Source organism: Ornithorhynchus anatinus, chromosome 19, assembly GCF_004115215.2.
Source record: "Ornithorhynchus anatinus isolate Pmale09 chromosome 19, mOrnAna1.pri.v4, whole genome shotgun sequence".
Taxonomy (NCBI): Eukaryota; Metazoa; Chordata; class Mammalia; order Monotremata; family Ornithorhynchidae; genus Ornithorhynchus; species Ornithorhynchus anatinus.
In genome coordinates this window covers 9609050-9627943 of record NC_041746.1, presented here as the reverse complement: position 1 = coordinate 9627943, position 18894 = coordinate 9609050, and the positions used below count along the sequence as shown (strand labels likewise).

At 43.1% G+C, this 18894-nt stretch overlaps 1 protein-coding gene across 5 annotated transcripts in view; it reads right to left on the bottom strand.

The window, feature by feature from the left end:
* ESRRG (estrogen related receptor gamma) overlaps positions 1-18894 on the bottom strand; it is a 465100-nt gene that overhangs the window by 270724 nt on the left and 175482 nt on the right. For 4 of the 5 annotated variants that reach the window (XM_029047306.2, XM_029047310.2, XM_029047308.2 and 1 more), the window contains one exon: positions 12298-12392. The exons of the other annotated variant lie outside the window; for it this stretch is intronic. The gene's annotated coding sequence lies outside the window, so the exon portion shown is untranslated. The remainder of the gene's footprint in view (positions 1-12297; positions 12393-18894) is intronic. 5 annotated transcript variants of the gene reach the window in all.

Sequence of the window (18894 nt, the reverse complement as noted above, 5' to 3'; positions counted from 1 at the left end):
TCCCCTCTGCACCCAGTGATCTGGTGGTCTTGGGATCCAGCTGGCCAGATGCAACTGGGAAGCAGAAGGAGAGAATGAGAGGTGACAACAAAGCTGCCCTTCTCTCACTTCCACTAGCAGCTCCTGCCCAGGACAGAAAAACTACATCTAACGCTGCTGAAACTACTCACCGGGAATTCCAGTGCAAGGTGACCCCCAGGAATCCCGCAGGACAGCCCCCGACGACCACAGGGGAGGGGCAGTAGTATCTGCAGTCTTCCCCTTGGCAACTTCCCTGGCGCTTGCCCTGTGCTGAACACACCCATTCAGGCTACTGCGGGTTTGACAGATCTGCTCTACAGATTCACAGAAGGAGGGGAATAAGTGAACTAAAGAAACTGCCAACACTTAATCCATTCACCGGTTTATTCCCAGCCAAGCAACGCTGTACTTCTGAAAACTTTTCCCACCAAAACAATACGTCAACATATACAGAACCAAAAGCACTAAGGTTGAGCTCCTGAGCGTGTTTTTCCACTCCAATTGGGAGCAACCCAGAGCAAAAATCCAAATCAAAGAGGCTCACTGGGCAAGGAGACACCTGTCCAGGGGATTCCCGCCGGGGGCCGCTTCTCTTTCTCATCTGCAGAGAAAGCCAGAGAGGAGTGGGGAACATGTCTGGTTCTGCTAAGCTCCGAGCAGAAGGTGCTTCTCCCCAAGAATGCCCGCATCATGCTCCGACCTTTGCACGTTCCATGAACCAGAAATTGGGATTAAACGAGGTAGGAAGCAGAGGCAGAGCTTGGAGAGAAAGGACTGTGGTGTAAGTGATCAAGGATATTTACTGAGCACTGACTATGTGCAGAGCACTGTTACTAAGCCCTTGGGAGAGTTGTAGAGTTGTCAGGCACAACCCCTACCGTCAGGGCGTTTACAGTGTAGTGGATTGGCCCCAACGGCATCCCCTAGAAGCGATGGTGGGGCCTAGACAGGAATGGGTCCTGAGAAAATATGATGTTTGCCCAATTGATATGGGGACACTGATGAAAAGTATGTTGCCACATAAAACTGATAGGGTTTTAAGCACTTGGTGGACAGGGGCTGATTCTAAACCTTATCATGCCTAACTCAGTTGAGGGATGAAAGGTGACAGAGCCAAGTGGCGACTTGCAAGAAGCCTAGCAAATCATGAAATGTCTTTGGTGAATATACAGATCCCTGGGGGGTTACTTTTCTTTAAAAAATGATATTTATTAAGTACTTACTATGGTGCCAGTCACTGAAAGCTGAAAGCTAAACAGGTTGGACTCAGTTCACGTCCCTCACGGGGCTCACAGTCTTAATCCCCACTTTACAGATGAGATAAATGAGGCACAGAGAAGTTAAGGGACTTGCTCAAGGTCCCCAGTGGCAAGAGCCGGGATTAGAAGACAGCTCCTTCTGACTCCCAGGATGCTGCTCCATCCACTAGGCCACGCTGCTTCTCGTTGTTTACCTGTTACAAGTTCACAGTTCAAATAAGACATTAGAAGTAAAAGCCTCTGAAATACGCACGGCGACCTTCCTCACTTTGGTAACTGCACCGTTTGAGTGATCACGTAGAGGGAGGAGAAAAGAAAAGCATCTGCTTGCCCCCACTGGAATTCCTTAATCAGGTTCCAAGCACCATAGCTGCCCAGCAATCATGCAGTTCTGATAAAATGAACAGCTGAAGAGGAGGTATGAAATTAGAAAAGCATTGTATCACTAGCTTTATGAAGCTTCAAAAGCCCACCTTCTATCCTTTGTAAAAATAAGGGAAGGTAATTGGTAGGCTTGGGGTTTGCAGGGAGAAATCCTGTTGGAAATCACAACTATTCGGCTTAACACCGAAAGCTCCACCAGACCTCTCCTGGCATCATTCAGCCAGTTAAAACATCAAAGAAATAAACTCCTATACACAGGGAATCAAACAAAATAAGAAAATTAGACTGCTCGCTCACCAGTGAGTTAAAGTCCACCAGCGGTAAGTCATTGAATTTAACTACAGATCTTTCCTTTTTTTTTTAAACCATTTTTATTTCTGAAATCACAGGAACTATCCAGCCTCGCAAGTCTGTAATCACTCAGCAGGAACCTGGCACAAGCACAATGCAACCACCAGCTAGGCAGCAGGGAAATGAAGGAAATCGCTCTCTTCCTCCCTCTATGTTGCTTAAAAGGGTCTCGGCGTGAATGAATCTTCCTGGGAGCCACCAACCATTTCTTATTCTCTCCAAGCAATCATCAATTTCAGCATCAAGTGGTTCAGTGGCTCCACAACCAGTAGTGGCAGGAGAAGAGGCCCAGCATGCAAACGGTTTGGCTAATTTAAAACCCTTGTGCTGCCGAATCAAACATGACAAGACAACGGCAAAGAGAGAGGCTATTATCCCAAATGAGGGCTGGTGGATGGCGGAAATTGGTTTGAGTGGCAGAGACAAAAGAGGTGGAAGGAAGGAAGAATAACAAAGAGCAATAATCCTAGATAAAATACTGAGGCAGGTAGCCCCAAACACGTAGATTACCCCCCCACCTCACACATATGCACGTGCACGCGCGTCCACACACACACACACACACACACACACACACACGTAAATTAGTGGGGGAAGCTAACACTTTCAACACTATGACCGGACTGGACAAATGCACCACAATCCAGAAAAGAGACCACAAAATAAATTGTTCCATGCTAAACCATTTGCCCCATGGGTAAGGAGATACTTAACTTACAAGAGACATAGCCCTTTGGATAGAAAATCTAATGTTTGGACTACTAAAGCTGTCATTTCTTTCCCGAATTAATGTCTGCTGCACAGCTCTCATTACCAAAAGGCGAGACATAGGAAGCCCCGATTTAAGGTGAACAAACCCTCAATTGCAAGCAAGCCACTAGCTGGCAATTGGTGGGGAAAAGTCCATATGCTGCCCTGACTCCGGTTCCCAAGTGGGTTGGCTTTGTGGGTGGTGGGCCCGAAGCATTCGATTTCAAAGGCTTCTGGGAGCTCGGGAGCCCTGAACCTTGATGATGGCTGATAGTGGGCCAGAGGATGACCTATGGGATCAATGGAGAGCAAGTGAGTTGTCTTTTGCAAGATTAACAATTTAAAAGTGCTGAAATTAATTTTGTTTAATAGCCATGGGTGCAGACTTCTTACAAAGTAGGTTGCAAGGTCAGCACGCCTCCTGAAGCTTTTAAACTGCAGCTTTTTATAAGCGTGGTAGATTTAGGGGTGGTTTGAGGCTAAAAGCCCTAAAAAGCCCAGAAATGACCTCGGGCCAGTTCTTCCCACGAACTAGAGCTCAGGCAGGCGCATCCTTCTTCCTAAAAGGCTTACACATATTGGTCAACTACGTCTAAATAGGATTTTAATGGGTAAAACACAAAACTGGCCAATGACTACCGAAGCTTAATCTCAACTGGGCACCCAAAGGCTGTGGCAATACCTGATTTGCACAGGAATGGCTTCATCTGCTCTGCTCAAAGAAAGAGAGGGCTCCTCGTTCTTCATTTCATTATTCTTTCTGCTTCGCGTTTGCTTGCTGAAGCGGGTAGAGAATAAGTCCCAGTATGAAACAATTTGGACATGCTCAACATGCCTTCTCTGGCACAGACTTCACCACCCACAGCCCTAAACATCAAGTGTAAGAGAACAAGGTGGGGGAAAAAAAAAACCCCACAATGACTCACTGCCACTGCCTTGCCATTGGCAAGGATGTTGAGCATGTGTGAGCGAACACACCCCCACCCTCCTAACCGTCTTCAGATTTAATCTTCAAAGGACCAAATGGAACCACTCTCTTTGTTCAGAGCCCGTTGTCAACTCGATTCAATTAATCTTCACCCAGTGTCTTCAGGAAGCACAGCCTTAGAATGTATTTAGCCATTATACTGGGGATTCAGGATGAGGCTTGGATGTAGGGCTTTGCTTGGGGCCAAGCCCCGGGGAGGCATTTGACCTGTTCATTTACATTGACAGTGGAGATGATGATGATGATGATGGATAGGATTATGGCATCGCCAGGGCAATCAGCAATTTTTAAAGAGACACCTTTGGCCTTCCGCAAAATCTGCTTCCGGGATGCTCAAGACCGTTTCAGAAACGCCAACGGAACGGATGTGTCACGTCGAAGTTTTGCTCCTGTACTTCATACCAGCACTGTTCTCTGTCAACTCATGCAACTATCTTCTGAAGTATAAGTGAGAGGCAGTTTGGCATAAGTGCTATGCCGTCAAGGTCGAAATAACTACTGCACCGTAATAGGCACTTGTCACAACCAGCCCAAGCTAGATAGGGCCTGGAAACCCAAGAACACGAAAGTTTCTAATTCCTGGACTAAACCCATTTCAGGAGATGGGTTCATAGATTACTAGTGAGAAGGGCACAGGATCATTCTATTTCCTTATATCAGGGCATGAAGGAACTTTTCATTATTGCTCAAAGCTTTAAGCTTTGTCCCATTTGACACCTTGTTTTAACTCTGGGGGAGAAGATTAATCAGCACTGATTTGCAAATTATTCTTGTTTTACTAGTACTTGGATTCCTTTACTATTTCTATAACTACTACTAATACCCACCACCACCAATCCACTGGTGTTCGTGGCTTAGTGGAAAGAGCACGGGTTGGGAGTCTGAGGTCGTGGGTTCTAATCCCGACTCCACCACTTTTCAGCTGCGTGACTTTGGGCAAGTCACTTCACTTCTCTGTGCCTAAGCTACCTCATCTGTAAAATGGGGATTATGACTGTGAGCCCCACATGGCACAACGTGATGACCATGTGTCTACCCCTGTGCTTAGAACAGTGCTTGGCACATAGTAAGTGCTTAAAAAATACCATTATTATTATTGTGTGCAGACTACTAGAAGTGGAAAGAGCACAGGCCTGAAGGCTAATCCAGCTCCATCACCTGCTTGCTGAGCAAACTTGGGCAAGTCATTTAACTCTGCCTCAGTTTCCTCATCTGTAAAAAGGGGATGAAATATCTATTTATCTTCTCTCTCAGGCTGTGAGCTCCATGTGGGAAAGAAACTGGGTCTGTCCTGATTATCTTCCATCAACCCCAGCACTTAGTACAATGCTTGGCACATACTAAGCACTTAACAAATACCACAATCATCATTATTATTACTACTACGATGCTTAAATCTCCAAGGCAGCCTGTTGGAGACTCACAAGCACCATGAAACACCAACTGTCAACTCCATTGGAAAACGAAGGTAACATGAAGGAAGAACTAGTAGCAATAACTGCCTTCTCTTCCAGAGAACCGTTAAAGTGTTTCCGCAGGACAGTGCCGTGCCAGGTGTGAGCTCGAAACAATGAGACAAATAGAATACGGCAGGTTTGCTTTACCATACCCGAACTTCTTAACCTTTCCACCACCCTGAAGGGATAAATAGAGCCTAGCTTTCAGGAGAAGGAGAGGGAAATGTCAACTTTGGAAATCTGTACACTCCTGCCCTCAGGTTCAGCAAATAAACACCATTTCTTTACAAATGCTTATGTTTAAATGCAAAAAGGACACTTCTGGCAGTAGGAAGAGGCAGGTAGGTAAAGAAAGGCATCAACGTGCAATAACAAGGACCTGTACTTTTGCATGGGATCGTTATGGCCCTTCAGGCTGAGGGAAGTATCATCCCATGAAAAGGTAATTTGCGGGTCATTAGGGAGGATGGAGTGAAACCTTGTTACCTCTTCCCCGACATCGGTCAGAGCAAATCCAGAAACCATTTTTCTCTGCCTGCCCATCCCAAAGGAAGCACGAACAAAGGACTTAAAACACTTGACAACCCAAAGATAAGGTTTTAGACACATATTAATACTGCTCAACATTACCCTGTTTTTACTTATTCGCAGCATCTCATCCTATATACAATTTCTCACCTCCTTTTTCCTTTTTGGTTTTCAAGTTGAATTCCTCGCCTCACCTAATAGTTCAAGGGAACCCTGGTTCACAGTTCAGCGAGGCAATGCTTAAAAGGCAAGCCCGATGCAGGTCCTTAGGGCATCTCATCCATCCTGTGCTTGGATGGCACTCACCACCAAGGGACCCCATTAGGAAGGAAGGGCAAACTGAAAACCTAACCCAAAGCAGCCTGAAACGGAGCACCGGTATGCCGGTTGCAGCCGCCACGAATAAGATTCCATTTGTCTTCAAAGCAGGAGAAGCCAATATATATACTTCATCACAAACTCCACTTTACTTTCCAACCTTGTAGCGTACTTAAAGCAGGAGGTAGATCAGCTTTCTATCTGGGGATACGGCCACGGCGGATGTGTCACCCAAGACTCCAATTAGAGAGGTTGTAAGTAACACACTTATAATGCAACCCCATGCAGCAAACCATCCCGAGCTCCATCGCGGAGTTCAAATTGCTTCCGAGGAAGACATGGCCACAAGCTACAAAGTAAGTTTCTTGCCACTGTTGGCTGGCAAGCACTCAGCAAGGATACAAGGAGCACGAGTCCAATCAGCATTATATAGGATGTCTTTATCGGTGGTCTCAGCAGAAGCTAAAGATGAATGGGCTTGGGGGATTGAATTAGTCAAACCCTCCAGATTCCACCAGTCATACGAGACCTGAGGCTCACTAGTGGATCACCGTTTAAGTTTCTGCGAGGCCGACTACGATTTCCTTACAGAAGTTTGGTCACCAGAACTACTAAATGCAGATAAACCTACAAATTAAGGATAAGGACTATAATCAGACAATAGCCCCAATCAATCATTTAACAAACCCTGCATAAGGCCTTAATGAAGTGAAAGCAATCTGTTGGACCCATATTACTGTAAAAATAAAACAAACCACAAATGAGCTCCCTAGCAGAAATACAAGGGCTCCAAACTGAAAGGGACTCAAAATTTCGGAACCTATACTTCAGGGTTGGTGGAGAATTGATAAGTACTCCTACAAAAATGTAATAAAAGTTACTAATTAATTGGTAGTTTGAGATTTCAAAAGAAGCCACAGGCTAAAGGAGACAAAGAGATGGCAGAGACATTAAGAAATGGGATTTTATTAGTGGAGACAACCTAGATCCAACAATGCTTTACAAAATATTCCATCAGCAGAAGTGTTAGGCAGGTCGGAGGCAGACTAACTTTTCCAAGGTATTAAATTAAAAGATGTTGAATTAAGTTAAACACCCCACATTGAATTGACATTTCCCTTTTTTAATGCAAGCTAAGATTGATGAAAAATACCACTTATCTACATTAAGGGTCAAAATATCTAGCAAAAGAAGCCTCTGGTTCAATGCGTCAGAGCAAAGTCAGTCTTACATAATCCGAGGACCAAGACGCGGATCACATTCTGATGATCCAATTAATGGTGGGATACTTTGCAATCAGCCAGGAAGCAAGGCCCCTAACAGATTGTGGGGCTGTAACATCAATTTCTTAAGTGCATTTAAAGGATTACAAATGTTAGTCCTGGCTTGAGATTGAAACACCTATTGAGGTGCTCTGAACCACATTACAGTAATTGGGTACCTGAATTAATGCCATTTCTTCTGATGGGTGAGTTGAATACATTGGAATTAAGGGTTTCTTTTGCTGTATTTCATTTTTCCAGTCTTTTTATTTTTTTTTTGGTTTCTTTGGAACATAAATATGAAACGGAATAACTTTTTTAATCTAGATAGCTTTAATTACAGCCTCAGGAATTCCAGTGTTGTCCTAATTTTGTCTTACACACTGTTTAGATTCCTTTTGCTTGTTATCTTAATATGCAGGAATCAGATGAATGTAAAATTCATTTCTGAAGAAAGCTAGAGAGATCAGGGAAAAAAAAACACCTTCTTCCCCTCACCTAAGTAAATCTCATGCATTTGTAATGCGTTCTACCTCTCGAGCACTAGAACTGAGACTCGCCTCAATTCATCTTCCATTCCTTCTGAGGTCTGTTCAAGTGTAGGTCTCAATCATGTGAGAATGGGGAGAATGCTAACTATCGAGACATTTTTAACAGTGAAAGAGATAGTGAAAATCTTCGTTAACCCCTCTTTTCAAATCATTCTCTCCCCAACCCCAGAGATAAAGTTGAACGCAAGAGAATTCTGGAAATACAGAAAGAATTTAAAAAGATCCCAGACAAGCTGAGCTTTCTTGGTCTTATGTTTTCATAAGACCACTGTCTACATAAAAGTTCAGTTAAATGCTCCTCAACGCCCAAATAATTTGATATCATATGCTACAGGAACACGTGAGTCATTTCACGGAATAGTTATGTTAGCTCTTAATTCTATTTCCCTGTCTGCCACCTGGTCCAGAGAGAACCTGCTAATCCACTTTCTGGATCAACTGTTGGGAGAAGAGTCTAGCAGCAGGTCTTCTGTATTTGGAATAGTTAGGTGCGACCACCAAACCCTTGCAAGCAGTGCACCAGTGCACTGCTTTCTTTGTGGAAAGCAGGCAGTCGGTAACATTCTCCGTGACGGCTCTGGTGCACAATTCACTATCGCTGCTTAGTGTACACCAAACTCCAATTCAGTACAGTGCTTATAGCAATGCACCAGTGAGTTGAAAGTTGCCTACTGCGCTTTGTTCTATCCTCTCCTCCCCACAGTTTACCTGAGAGATTGTGAAAATATATCATCAGTTTAGAACTATGAAGCTTAGCGATTCAGCTTCCCCTTACCCAGTAGTCCCCATATTTTTCAAGATTACCGCCTCCTCCAAACGCTGCTGTCCACCCCAAGGGCAAGATAGCTGGAGCTAAGCATCGCTGTTCTCCCCCTCACATGATCCTTGATGGTATCCAACAAGCTCTTTCTTGAAGGGGCCACCCCTTCCCCATGTGAAGCCCAGGCTGTGGCCAAAATGGCAACGAATGGAGTAGGAAGGCTCCTCTTCCTCTTTACTGGGGGTGGCATTAGGATCTGGCACAACCCCTACTGCTGGCCTTTCCTGAGCTAGCCTATCCTGCCGCAGCCTTTTCTGATAAGGCACGAAACACATAATTCCTACCATACTGGAAACAGCCCTAAATTGCCCCTGGATGGGCAGCTCATGGACTGTGATAGCCTCTACTCCACTCCCCTTTCTATTGGCTTGGATGGACCACTACCACTCTGGCATTCCTTAGGTCTTTCAGGTATTGGGATGGATTACTGAAAGGTGAGACTCCCCCCTAATGCAGGGCATTTATTCACCCTACTCTGTAGCCTGTGATCAAGCTAATTATCTTGTAGCTACCCCAGCTCTCAGAAGAGTGCCCAGCACATAGTAAGCACTTAACAAATACCATAAAAAAATAAACTCAGGATTTTAACAGTGATGACACTTGATTTTGTGTTCATTTTGCTGAATTCAGTCTTCACCAAGAAGCCTTTTAACTACTGAGGCACTAGGGTAGGGGAGTGGGGTGACAAACTGGCATATCACCTTCTTTCTCTGCCCCCAGGATTGGACCACATTGCTGACTGTTCAGAGAGGCTAAGAAATTTTCTAAGTGGAAACATAGAACCCTCAATTTTATAGAAGTACATAGAGTTCTCTTAACTCTCAGTGTTATGATTACGATACTCTTTATCAGCATGAAATATAATTGCAATGTGTGGAAGTGGTCACCCACTTGTTATTTTAAAATGGTTGGAAGAAAGAGCAGCTAATCTTCTATTCTATTTATTCCTAAAGCAGTATACCTGATAACACTGTTCCACTTAAATGCATGTCAATCATTATCATTGCTGCTTAGACCTTACATTATCAAAGTTTGGAAGTGTGTGAGGTCATAAATGTACTACAGCTAAAGTTTTCAAGTCGCATTTAGTACTTTCACTGTAAATTTATATTAATTTTGCATTATGTCAGTTTTACTTGGTGGGGAGATGCCTATTGACTATTTATTTTCATTCTCAATGGAGAGAGAATCTCAGAATGCCTTCAGGTTGTTCAAAAGTAACAACGATTTAACTGGAGTAGAATGGAAAAAAAATAAACGTTAGTTCTCCAGCAGGACTTTCTCCACTGGAAGATGAGAAGTTTTCACAATGTTGCATTCACTTTATGAATCACACAAGACGGTCCCCTCTCTCCCAGTCCAGCATCATGGATGAGAGGGTAGAATGAATCTCATGACTTACCAAAATCTAGCCCACTACTTTGGCAGAATAGTTTATCAACCTTATTATCAATCCCAGCTTTTAGCACACAGTAGGCACTTAACACAGTTTTTATTATTATTATTTCATTATATCCCAACATTGTGATTCTCAACAAATTGAGTAACTCTGCTCTGGAAATCTATTACAAAACAGTATTAAATTATGGGCAAACTTCTCACTCAAAGCATCTTTTCAAAATATCATAGCTACTCAACTGCAAGGACCTTATGAAGAGATAGGGCATCTAGCTAAGCGAGGGGGAAAAAAAAAAGACCAAAAAAAAAAAAAAGATAGCAATCTTGCAGACTCTAAGAAGCTAGATATGAGTTTCTGGGTGGTTTTTGACTCATTAGATTGCTTTGCTTGAAATGATTTACATACAGATAATAAAAGCATAAGCTCTAAGGACTAGTTAACTGTTTAGCAGTGTATACATTTCATGTATCCATTTCCATACATCTAGTTTTAAATTCATTAACAAAAATTAATTGCTACCCAGTGCTCTACATTGCACAGCATGTTGCTATGTTGTGGTTGCTAAATTACCCCTTTCTATCACTCCTCCAGCAATCTTATAGACAGTTAAACTTTGCTATGCTAAAAATGTTGCCTACCAATTTGCAGCAAAGCTCATATTTACTATATTTAGTGCAAATCACTGACTGTATTTCAGAAAATATTTGTCTCTTTCCTGTGTTCCGAGTAATACTCCATCATCTTAGGATAACATCAGATTTTTTTATTTCTCTCTCTTTGAGAAAGTCAGTAAAGAGCCTTTAGTGCATGACATCAACACCGAATATGCATAGAGAATATGTTTTATATGATTGTCTTTCACTTAAAAATATCCTAACTACATTTAGTTGCCCCAGAATTTACTGCTGCTGGCATATTCTAATGAGCATGAAATATCTCCCTGATAGCAGAATCTGCCCTTCAATTCTACATGCATTTCTTCTGCATGCTGACATATGGGGAAAATGTTCTCATTCCAATAATAGGCCTCCAAATTGACTCAATCTTAAAAGCCCTAGGTTTGGTTTCTTTTGGGAATGTTCTTGATTTTGGAATATTTAATGGATAAAACAAATCATCACCTATTCTTTCCAGCCCATTTCACAAATATTTACAGTGTACACCTCAGCTCTGAAAGGGAGAGATGGTGAACTGATCCACTGTTTACCCTAGAAATCCTAGGTGTCCCAAGCCCATAAGGGTAGTACAATGCACTGTATCTTTCCGCTGTGAGTACTTATCTTAATCTTAATAACTAGCCAGACAACTGACTCCAGAGTCCTGGGTCTTATCGACTGGAATTCATCACAGGCACACATGAGAAGACAAGAAATGCATTATATTACAATGCCATACAAATCATTATCTTTCAATATTTAAAAGTATGTATTCAAAGACTGATATAGAACTATTTTTGCTGAACTCAGTTCCATTCGTTGTTTTCAAGTTTGATAGCCAGTGACCTAAAATGCACTTTTATATTTTTCGGTCAAGGGGTTTATTTGCAACCTAGGAAAGAGGTTTCTTCTGGTTGCATTTCAGCGACGACTGTAGCCATTTGAAAACAAGTTAATAAGAATAGGAAGACCTCGTTCATTCCAAGTTCTGAGTGCTAGCAGTTTCTATCACACCTTCCCACTAAGAGATGGCTTTTGTTATTTTCCTCACAAAAAGTGAACCATCGCCAAAGCCATTCGGCACAATCCGAGCTAAAATAATCCCAGATCGTGTTGTGCTTAAAAAACAGGCTGAAACTTTCTGAGGTGCAAAGAGAAACACGCAAAGAGAAACACCTTTCAGAGCTCAGGCAAGTTGCCCTATTTCTCGCTAAAGAGCAAAAACATCATTATCATTTCTAATAGCATTTCAGATCTTCATTTAGTGTAAGTAAAGACTTTCTGAGGTAAAAGTACTGCACTTTACCTCATAAACTTGTCAACTGGGACAGTTATTACAGGACACTTTCTATATACTGAATGTGCCTGGAGGATAAAGAAGAAAAGAAACAGGGGAAGCTGCCCTTAGCGCCACAAAGAAAAGGAATCAGAAAGGAGACCAGGGTGACCTTCCCTCTTCCCCTCCCCATGCCGCACTTTCAGCTCCGACTCTGACTCCTCCATTGAATTCCCAGAATCTAAATGGATTAGGGAAAAGTCTCGGGTTCGCTCACCCCAAACTCGGAGAAAGTCCTGAACTGGTGGAATGGCAACTCGACTCATCCTTCAGCAGTCGCAGCTACCATTGTCATCCTGCCCCTGGGTTGACCTGCAGAAGCCAAAGGGCAATAAGAGAATCAGGACTGGAGCCAATGGTGCTGTGTCACAATGCCTAAGCCACTGCTATTGTAGTGATCCTTCTGGAAAGCTTTCCCCAAGTGTGCCACATGGGACAGGCCATGGATGACATTCTCCACCACCTTCCTCTTCCTTCTCAACCTAGAGCAGTCAGTAAGGGATCGGTGAGGGAGTTGCACTGGTTTGGATGAGGTGGGGAAGCAGCATGGTGGAGTGGATAGAGCACGGTCCTGGGAGTCAGAAGGTAATGGGTTCTAATGGGTTCTATTCCCGGGTCCACCACATCTGCTGTGTGGCCTTGGGCTAATCACTTCCCTTCTCTGTGCCTCAGTTACCTCATCTGTAAAATGGGGATTAACACTGCGAGCCCCATGCGGGACAGGGACTGTGTGCAACTCGATTTGCTTGTAACCACCCGAGCTCTTACTACAATGTCTGGCACACAGTAACCACTTAAATACCACTATTATTAATATTATTATAAGATGATGGCAGAGGGAAGGAGGGGAGGTGGCTCCCCTCATAGTTTTTGAATTTCACTCCTGTGTGCTCACATGACCTAACAAGTGAGTTGGCTGAAATATTTCAGCTTGATTTTCCCCTTCAGGTCGAACACTATGCGAAACAAGGTTAGAATCTTCATCTGCCCTCCTCCTGGGCTGTCTGCTACACAAGAAAAGAATTATGTTAGTTAAACCAGGTAGCCACATTGGGGCCCATGCCTTAGAGGGATTAAGGAGGCCTATGGGCCAATCGCAATGTCTCCCAGAATCCCTGGACCTTTCCTCATCCCCCAAGAAGCCACTGGAGTACTATTTAATGACTTCTTCAAATCAAGACATTAAGGAGTGAACCTCTCTGATGACAAATCCCGTCACCCCACACCCTTGTTAGCAATACCAGGGAGGGAACTAGAGTCTGTTAGCCTGACAGCTAGATTCGTGTCTCCTACCTTAACTATATTTCTCACCGAGCCATCACCTTTGTCTCTCCTCCCACCCTTTCTCGAGATCTCTTTCTCCCCGAAGTGTAAGGACGTTCATTTGGGAACTCCTGTGGTGAAGGTGCAGTATCACTATTTAACAGCACCATTCCCAAGGATAAAGAAGGGAGGCATTCTGCTTTCCCATCCCCGTTTCAGAAGGTGTAGGAATCCCCATGAGGGGCAGAATCAGGCTCAGAGAGTATCTCTACACAAGGCCAGGGCTATGCACAACACTATGATTGAATCTGCAGAACATACTATATTTACAAGCTCACTGAATATAGCTATGCCTTCCTCCTTGCAATTGATTCATTCTTCGATTCATTTTTTCCAGAAGTGATTCTACAATGTGTAACATTATGAATCCGCCGCACTCCAAGACTAGCCTACTCATAACTAACGGTTTAAAACTATCTCACTGGGTAGGGGTCATACATATCATCACTGGAGAAACTAAGGCAGAAATGTACTGTGTTTTGCTCAACGTGGCTATCAAAGCTCTGATTTCCAGTGCCTACCTCTGGATAAATTAGGCAATGTACAGTTATACAATATTGGGAGACATTCAGTCCAGATTGATAGGTAATGCTCATAGATCCACAAGTCCAGAACTGGAGTCTTCAGCACTTTTTTTAATGGTATTTGTTAAGAACTTACTGTGTGCCAGGCACTGTACTAAGTGCTGGGGTAGATACAAGGTAATCAGGTTGGCCACAGTACCTATCCTGCATAGAGTTCAGAGTCTTAATCCCCATTTTACGGCTAAGATAACTGAAGCACGAGAAGTCAAGTGACTGGCCCAAGGTCACAAAGCAGACAAGTGGGGGAATCGTAATTAGAAACCAGGTCTTTCTGACGTAATAATAATGATGGTATTTGTTAAGAGCTTACTATGTGTCAAGCACTGTTCTGAGCCCCGGGGTAGATACAAGTGAATTGGGTTGGACACAGTCCATGTCCCACATGGGGCTCACAGTCTTAATCCCCATTTTACAGATGAGGTAACTGAGGAACAGATAAATTAAGTGATTTGTCCAAGGTCACACAACAGACAAGTGGGGGAAGTGGGGTTAGAACCCAGATTCTTCTGAGTTCCAGGCCCGGGCTCTTTCCATGAGGCCATGCTGCTTCAGGAGATCTCAGAAGAAACAGTTACAAGTAGGAAGGAGCTGCCAGACACAGCAACAGTTCTATAGGGTGAATTGCCCTTTAGGCAAGGTTCATCAAGAATGTAACTCTCGCTTTACGGATGTGCATATATCTATAATTCTATTTATCTATTTTGATGCTATTGATGCCTGTCTATTGGTTTTGTTGTCTGTCTCCCCCCTTCTAGACTGTGAGCCTGTTGTTGGGTAGGGATTGTCTCTATCTGTTGCCGAATTGGACTTTCCAAGCACTTAGTACAGTGCTCTGCACACAGTAAGCGCTCAATAAGTACGACTGAATGAACGAGAGCAAGTAGATACGGGGTTCCCCTCTGATTCAGGTGAAAGTAGCCCTTCAAGTACTGATGAAGGGGAACTCATTAGTACAGGTAGTTCTTTGGAGTTGCCACCTTAAAATAAATTGTATTCCACTAGAAATTGTCCAGAATGATACATCTGCCCCTTTGACTTACTACAGAGAAGCAGCATGGTCTAGTGGAAAGAGCACAGGCCTGAGAGTCACAGGTTGAGGGTTCTAATCCTGGCTCTGCCACATGTCTGCTGTGTGACTTTGGGTAAATCACTTAACTTCTCTGTGCCTCAATTTCCTTATCTGTAAACTGGGGATTAAGACTGTGAGTCCCATGAGGGACAAGGACTGTGTCCAATCTGATTACCTTGTATCGACCCCAGCTCTTAGAACAGTGCTTGGCACACAGTAAGTCCTTAACAAATACCACAATTATTAATTTTTATTACTACTGAAAAAAAGGCTGACCATGGCAGCTATAAAGCTGAATGCATTACATGCAGAGGATGGACTGAGCTCTGGAAAACATCTGCAGCTAATTCCTCCCAACAAGTTTTTCCTGCCCACCCATCCCTAGCTGGCAAACAGGCTGGAACACCTGTGTACCAGATATCCCCAGCTGTAAATAGGCTGGTACCTATCCATCTGCACAGCATGCTGCCTGCCAGTTGTTTGACTTAAGGCACACTGGGAGTTGGATCCAGTTGCAAAAGAAGGAATGTGGTCACGGCACTGTAGAGGGGGGTTTTCTTCTGCTGCTCTATCCTTTCCTCTCTTCCTTGTCTCACGGCTGAGGGCTTCTCAATTTGTGTTATGAGAGTGGTGCAGAATAATGATGAAACCATGCTATTTTTGGCCTGAAAAGAATCATTCCTGCTAGTTTAGGCTTGTTCTGATTACTGGGACAACCTCACTTGTTTTATTAATTTCAAAATCTGAACTTTATGAGTCACAAAATGCATCAAAATAGAATATTTCCTCTCTTACATGAGATGAAATTTGAACCGACTTCATAGCTTCTCTCTCAAAAACTTTCAATAAAAGGAAAACATCACAGATGTCCATAAACATGCATTTTTTTCAACTAGGATCCTAACACTGGAGCGCATATTCTAATTGCAACAAACCCAAACTATATATATATATTTTTTGAGGCCAATTATTCCCTCACTAAAACCTGCTCTTCCAGCTTCCTTCCTGCCTCACATTCTCCTTCATTCAATCAAAGGTATTTCATGAGCAGGTACAGAAGGCAGGGAACTGTACTAATATCACTTGGAGAACACTGTAGAATTCCTCGACAAGTTCTCTGCCCTCAAGAGACAAAGTCATGTGCTGGAAGGAGAGACACAATAAAACAGAAGAGTTTAAGGCTTATGTACCGTACGAGCTATGGGGGAGAAGGCATGGGGTGAGTACCTCAGTGCTTAGTGGGTGTGGACTCAAGTGCACTGAGAGAAGTGTTGAGGTGGAAGTGAGATGGTGAGTTGAGAGATCAGTCAGGGAAGATGTAAATTTAGAAGGAGTTTTGATGACGGGGAGAACAGTGGTCTCCCAGATATTACCAGAGAGGGAGTTCCAGGCAGGAGCAAGAGGTCAATGGTGCAAGTCAAGAGCAGCACAATGAGGTAAAAAGAAAGTAGGTGTTGGTTCTGAAGAGCCTATTGCTTCATCTGAACAGCAGAATGGGGTCAATAGAATTGGATGCCTGCTTCTTCCTCTCTGAACCCAGAGAGATATGGCTTCTCAGGAAGCGAAGAAGAAGCTATTTAGGAAGGCAGAGAAGCTGAAATCTCTTGTGGGTCAACTCCACCTCACATTAAAACAGTACATACAAAACAAGACCTTTATCCTAGCAACTCACAAACTAACAGTTTATTTAAAACAAAACTTGATGTTTATTGGAAGCAGAGATATTTGAAGCACACACAAGAAAAACTAATTTAACCTTTGAAAAGTTATCTCCGGAGGGAAGAGGAGAAATCCCTTTATAAGATTTTTAAGCACTGCAATTATTGACGAGGACTATATTACTTCAGTTTTCTCTGATCAGAAAAAAAAAAAGAAAGAAAACCCACAGGAGACAGCAGCAGCTGTCAGGCTGTTTTCCAACTGCAATGAGGTAGTTTACAATGGGCTTGTGCCAGTCTCTTAAGACCCAGTTAAGAAGCCTTTTTAAAATGCCTTAAAAAGCCAACTCATACATTAATCAAGTTGAGCCCTCATCCATACTTACTGCAATACATCAATTACTGTGTCTTTTTAAAAAAAATAAATTCCAGTTGACAGCAGACACCTTATTAAGGCCCACTAAAAAGATACATTAAGTAAAAGGCTATTAATATTGCTTTTTTTTTTTCCTGCTATTGTCTTGCCGCACTGGTCTGCAAACAAATTCAGGCTGCATTACAATTAATGCCAGTGGAACTCCTAACGACTTCCAGCTTGCTAATTTTTTACGCTAATAATAAAAAAAGGCATTGCTATGCAAGAACGGCCCCCTTCTATCATGCTCACATGGTACACTAGAGAGCTCCTGCCATTGTTCACATGAAAGACAATTAAACCCCGGAACATCAAACCCAAAAATGACAATCTGCTAACCAGCACTGGATACTGCTGGATGCTTTTCTCTATTTTCTGAACTGATAGAAAACAATTCTCCAAAGACATTTTCCTTTACCATATCCAGGCTTTGGGAGAAGGGGGTGGAGGGGGAGCAGAGGGGAGGGGGCGTTTTGAAAATACTCTTTACTGATTTATGCATCTTGGTTCAGAATTTATTAACTGTCTAGGACCAATTTCACTTCAGCAGTTCTCTAGCCTCTGGGTTTAAATCCAAACAAATAAAAAGAAATGGACAATAATATTCAATATTGCACATATAGTTTCAGTTTTAAAAATAAACATAAAATGAGTGAATTTTGCTTTAAACCCACAATATAAAAAGCCTGAAGGAGGGGGGAAAATTCTAGTCTTGCAACAAGTTTACTGGTCCTAAACCTCTGGAGATCAGAGGCTCACAGGCTTTGTTGAAAAATCAAGTGCATTCAAGATGCTAATTTACAATTGAAAATCCCATATTACTTTTTCACAGCCTAAGTATTCATTCAAGAAGTCACCGTGCTCAGACGCTGTCCAAAAAACCCAACTTTGCTATTTCACAGTCATAGGTGCAGTGTATTTAGTCAGTTTAAGCACAAACAGGAATTGTCCTGAAAACTCTTATCTGGAATCTTCAAGCACTTGACAGATATGGAGTCTCTTAATATCAAGTAGTGATATGAGTTGGATAGTCCCACAAAGTGCTCTATTCTCCCCAGTAACTAAATTCCTCCACCATAGTGTAGGGAGGTGTTTCTCAATCTGAAACAACTAGGGGGCCATTTGGAGCAATGTTGCTTCAGAACATCACTGCCCAACAGCCAAGAGAGGTGGAAATACTTCTTCGGCAATCAATACATCAGCTACCAGAGAGAAACTTAATCCTAACTTAAAAATATAAAATAGCCACAGATTCCAAGGAGTCGGAAGCAAAAACAAACTAAAACAAAATCCTACCCCATTCTACATAACTGTGAGCTCTTTGTGAGCAGGCTGTCTACCAACTCTGTTGTATTGTACTCTCCCAAGTGCTTAGTACAGTGCTCTGAATAAAAGCACTGTATTTTTACATGAATAAAAATAAGGCTGTCCCATGTACCTGAGACTGCATATTCCCTAGTATCATTGGTCCCAGTGCTGGAAGGAAGCTGGAATTGGCCAGAACTCATCTCCGAGATAAAAGAAGAGCCTGGGAAAGGCCATCCTGGGCAGTGAAGTTCCTGCTCTTAGGGGACTGGCCTACAGCCCAAACTCTTCTATTTTTGGTGGGCCCAAGGCCCTGTGCTACACGCCAGCGTCATCTTCAGGGACCGGCTACCCACACACCAGAGTAGGTTGGAAGGCCAAGAGACTAAGTAGAGTCAAGTTCAGGTCCTGGCTGAGCTGCTCTTGCCCACCATCCACTCAACACTCTCTCACCAGTGCC